The sequence below is a fragment of the Triticum dicoccoides genome, chromosome 2B (assembly GCF_002162155.2).
Source record: "Triticum dicoccoides isolate Atlit2015 ecotype Zavitan chromosome 2B, WEW_v2.0, whole genome shotgun sequence".
In the NCBI taxonomy this organism is placed as follows: domain Eukaryota; kingdom Viridiplantae; phylum Streptophyta; class Magnoliopsida; order Poales; family Poaceae; genus Triticum; species Triticum dicoccoides.
In genome coordinates, this window is record NC_041383.1 from 111,793,904 (window position 1) to 111,799,483 (window position 5,580).

A 5,580-nucleotide genomic window follows, 5' to 3' on the forward strand; every position below is an offset into this window, starting at 1 on the left:
CTCCTGCCGCAGCCTCCACCCCCCTCCTCAGATTCCGCGCCCGACCACAGCCCCGCCGCCACTTGGCGCCGCCGCCACCGCGCTCGGACCAACCAGCGCGCGCCACCTCGCCCATCCGGCGCCCCTGACCACTCCCAAGCCTCCATGTTGCCTCCCCCTCAGCCTCCGCCGCCGCGGCCCGCAGGGCCCGGATCTGGCCCGCCCTGGCCGAACCGGGCCCGAAGGAGCCCGTCGCCGTGCCCCGCAACCCTAGCACCTCCGATGCCCCGCGCCACGGAGCCGCTGCCGCCAGCCTCCTCCTCCGCCGCCGTGCTCGTTCGCCGGAGCACGAGCTCCACTGCGCGCCCAGGAGCTCCCATGCCGCTGCTCGCCCGCCGGGCTCCCGTGCGCCCCCCCCCCTCCGACGCGCCTCCGTTGCCATGGCGCAGCTCCACATCTCCCTGTCGTCGGCGACCTCGCCCCTCCTCCAGCCTCGTCGCGCCGCCCGAGCCCCATCGTGCCCCGATCTGGTGCCAACCATCGGATCCGGCAGGCCCGCGCCCGGATCCGCCTGCCTCGCCCCGCCGGGGTCGTCTTCCGTCGCCGCCCACCGGAGATCCACCGTCGCGCTGCCGTCAGGGTCCTCCTCGACCCCGTCCCCGACCAGACGCATAGCCCGCGCCGTCGTTGACCGCACCCGCGTGGGCCTCCCTAGGCCCAGCCGCAGCCAGCTCCAAGGCCCAGCCTGCTTCCCCTCCAGATCGGGCCTGCTCCAGATCTGCCCCAGCCTCCTCCACCAGCTGGGCTTGGCCCAACGTGAGCAACCCTCGCCCAAACCAAGATTCGGCCTAGTTCTATTTTTTAGACTCTGCGAATTTAACCTTATCCAGAAAACTGCATATTTATAGTCTGGCCCCTAAACTTCATGCATATAATAATTCACAAACTGTGCATCGGATTAAAATAATTTATATATGTAAAATGCTTAGAAAATTGTGTAGATTAATAATATGCCATTTTCATCCATGTTTAAAATGTTTAACATGCTGTTTGTGTTTATTTTGCATAATGCCATGCTAAAATGATTTATTTCATAACTAAATAACCGTAGCTCCGTTTTAAATAATCTTTATATGTAAATGGGGTGGAAAATGCCTAGATTAACATGGTGCACTTTATTTTCCTGTTTAACAACAATAAAATTGTGTTTAGGGCTGAACAGTACCGAATCTAAAATATGCATATGGGGATTTTCCGGACTTGTTGTTTGTTGTCCCGGCCTCATTTAAACTTGTCTAGATAGGTAGTTTTTCATATGCTTCACCCCTTGCCATGTTTAACAACATTTAACATTGTTGTGTACCTAACCGAGAGAGAACTAAATAATTGCATGTGGTGTTTCGTCAATATGCAACTCGTTGCATATTGAGCTCAACTTAACTTGTAGTATTGTTTGTTGCACTTTGCCATGCCATGCCTCATTAAACCGGACATGCATCATACTTGTGTGTGCATCATGCCATGTTTATGCTTGTGCATTTACCATGTTGTTTGTTTCTTTCCGGTGTTGCTTCTTAGTTCCGGTAATGTTGCGATTGTGAGGATTTGTTCGACTACGTCTGCTTGTCTTCTTCATGGACTCGTTCTTCTTCCTTGCGGGATTTCAGGCAAGATGACCGCTACCCTGGATCTCATTACTATCATTGCTATGCTAGTTGCTTCGTTCTATCGCTACGCTGCGTTACCTATCTGTTGCTCTTCAAGCCATCCCAAATTGCCATGAACCTCTAACCTTTGACACCTTTCCTATGCAAACCATTGATTGGCTAAGTTACCGCTTTTGCTCAGCCCCTCTTATAGCGTTGCTAGTTGCAGGTGAAGTTGAAGATTTCTCCATGGTGGACAGGGTTTTGGTTAGGATATCACAATATCTCTTATATTATTAATGCATCTATATATTTGGTAAAGGGTGGAAGGCTCGGCCTTATGCCTGGTGTTTTGTTCCACTCTTGCCGCCCTAGTTTCCGTCATACCGGTGTTATGTTCCCGGATTTTGCGTTCCTTACGCAGTCGGGTGATTTATGGGACCCCCTTGACAGTTCGCTTTGAATAAAACTCCTCCAGCAAGGCCCAACATTGACTTTTACCATTTGCCTCACCACCACCTACTTTTCCCTTGGGAGTAATTAACCCAAGGGTCATCTTTATTATAGCCCCCACGGGCCAGTGCTTGTCTAAGTGTTGGTCCGAACTAGAGCCCTTTGCAGCGCCCCCTCAGGGAAACTTGAGGTCTGGTTTTAGTTGTACGGATTGCTCATCCGGTGTTGCCCTGAGAACGAGATATGTGCAGCTCCTATCGGGATTGTCGGCGCATCGGGCGGTCTTGCTGGTCTTGTTTTACCATTGTTGAAATGTCTTGTAAACCGGGATTCCGAGTCTGATCGGGTCTTCCTGGAAGAAGGTCTATTCCTTCGTTGATCGCGAGAGCTTGTCATGGGCTAAGTTGGGACACCCCTGCAGGGTATAATCTTTCAAAAGCTGTGCATGCGGATATAGGCAGATGGGAATTTGTTAATGTCCGGTTGTGGATAACTTGACACCAGATCCGAATTAAAACGCATCAACCGTGTGTGTAGCCGTGATGGTCTCTTCTTGGCGGAGTCCGGGAAGTGAACACGGTTTCTGGATTATGTTTGACGTAAGTAGGAGTTCAGGATCACTTCTTGATCATTGCTAGCTTCACGACCGTTCCGCTTGCTCTCTTCTCGCTCTTATTTGCGTATGTTAGCCACCTTATATGCTTAGTCGCTGCTGCAACCTCACCACTTTACCCCTTCCTTTCCTATTACGCTTTGCTAGTCTTGATACCCATGGTAATGGGATTGCTGAGTCCTCGTGGCTCACAGATTACTACAACAACAGTTGCAGGTACAGGTTATGCGATGATCATGACGCGAGAGGGATGCTTGCTTGCGTTGAGATCTTCTTCTGCTTCTTCGATCAGGGGATAGGTTCCAGGTCGGCAGCCTGGGCTAGCAGGGTGGATGTCGTTGAGCTTCTGTTTGTGTTTCATCCGTAGTCGGATGTTGATATTGTGTATGATATATTGTTGTATTCGTGTGGCATTGTAAGCCTTGTGTATGTATCCCCATCTATTATGTAATGTTGATGCAATGATATCCACCTTGCAAAAGCGTTTCAATATGCAGGTCTATCCTTAGTGGGACCTTCGAGTTCCTTTTGGATAGGGTCGCATATTGGGCGTGACATGCCCCTTGTATGTGGACCTTTATTATGCAATCCGTCGCTTTTATTACTTCCACAACAAGTTTGTACAAAGCTTATTTTCTCTACACTAATAAGTCATGCATATTTAGAGAGCAATTTTTATTGCTTGCACCGATGACAACTTACTTGAAGGATCTTACTCAATCCATAGGTAGGTATGGTGGACTCCCATGGCAAAACTGGGTTTGAGGAAATTTAGAATCGCAAGTAGTATCTCTACTTGGTGCAAGGAATTTGGCTAGCATGAGGAGGAAAGGCAAGCTCAACATGTTTGGAAGGTCAATGACAATATACTTTAACTGAGATGTCGGAAAACATAAACCATTACGTTGTCTTCCTTGTCCAACGTCAACTCTTTTAGCATGTCATACTTAATGAGTGCTTCACAATCATAAAAGATGTCCAAGATAATATATTTATGTGTGAACCCCTCTTTCTTTATCACTTCCTATTAATTACAACGATGACCAAGGCTACGTTCATCAACTCTCAACAATTTTTATGCCTCATACTTTCTATATGTGAAGTTATCACTATCCATAAGATCAATATGAACTCTTTTGTTCTTTCTACTTTCTTCAAGATCATAGCAACAAAGCAAAGCCCTTGACTCAACACTAATCTTTATTATAGATAGCACACGGACTCAATTACATGAAGGGATCACAATGCAAAACTCGAAACTACTTGATATCAAAACTTCAATCTACTAGATCAAGATACTACTAAAAGGATCGAACTAATAAAGTGGTAAAAATAGGAGTGTGATGGTGATACGATACCAGGGCACCTCCCCCAAGCTTGGCAGTTGCCAAGGGGAGTGCCCATACCCATGTGATTATTTCTCCTTCTTCACGGTTGGTGTTATGATCTTCTTGGCGATGATGCCCTTCAGGATACGGTTCTCCTCCTCGAGCTTATTGACTTGTTGTTTCAGGTCCATATTTCTTTATGGAGCTTGCCCGTAACGGCCAAAGCTCATTTTACCCAAGGATGCTGCATAGCTTCTGGAGAACACGTGAAACTCTTTTTCATATTTTCATAAGAAAGAAATCTAGAGTTGGAAGGGATGACCGAAGCAGGGACAGCCAGAATAGGTAGTTCCCCCATAGTGAATTCTTCTTGGAGACGAGAGGTAACTTCTTGATCTTCCTCCATGGCATCTATCCTTTTCAAATCGGCCTCCATCTCATCCTCCCTTGATAGTCCAAAGTGATAGGCATCGCTATTTGCTCCTGGACCTGGCGTTGGGTGAGACACCCGGCTCTCTCCAACTGATTCCTGAGAAGACATCTCGCTTTATTCTGCAACAGGAACAGCTCCAAACGAAAACAGAAGATATTTGCGTGATACAGTGGTCAAAACCTTCAGGAGTATATATAATGAATTTTTACCGACCAAAATATGTAACATACAAGAAAACGGAGTCCGGGAGGCACACGAGGTGCCCACGAGACAGGGGGGCGCGCCCCACAGGGGGGCGCGGCCTCCTCTCTCGTGGGAGCCTCGTGTCCCTTTCGGACTACTTCTTTCTTCCTAAAATTCTTAAATAATCCAAAACTGATAAAAATTGCCATTAGAGTTGTTTTGGAGTCGGTTTACTTACCGTACCACGTACCTATGCCTTTTCGGAGTCTGGAATGTTCTGGAAAGTGTCTCTTATGTATTCCTCGGGGGTTATGGTTTCAATAATATTAGTTTCAACATTGATAGGATTACCTGAAATATAATGTTTAATTCTTTGACCGTTTACCACCCTCGGATTTGTGCCTTCGAAGTTGTTGATTTTTATAGCACCATAACGATAGACCTCCTCGATAATGTAGGGACCTTCCCAATTTGAGAGAAGTTCCCCTGCAAAAAATCTTAAACGATAGTTGAATAATAACACATAATCTCCTACGTTAAACTCACACTTTTGTATCCTCTTATCATGCCAGCATTTGACTTTTTCTTTGAAAAGCTTGGCATTCTCTTATGCTTGGGTTATCCATTCATCAAGTGAGCTAATATAAAATAACCTCTTCTCACCGGCAAGTTTGAAGTCATAATTGAGCTCTTTAATATCCCAATATGCTTTATGTTCAAGTTCAAGAGGTAAATGACATGCTTTTCCATAAACCATCTTATATGGAGACATACCCATAGGATTTTTGTATGCAGTTCTATAGGCCCATAATGCATCGTCAAGTTTTATGGACCAATTCTTTCTAGATCTATTCACAGTCTTTTGCAAAATTAATTTGAGCTCTCTATTTCTCAACTCTACTTGACCACCAGACCGCGGGTGATAAGGAGATGCGATTCTATGAT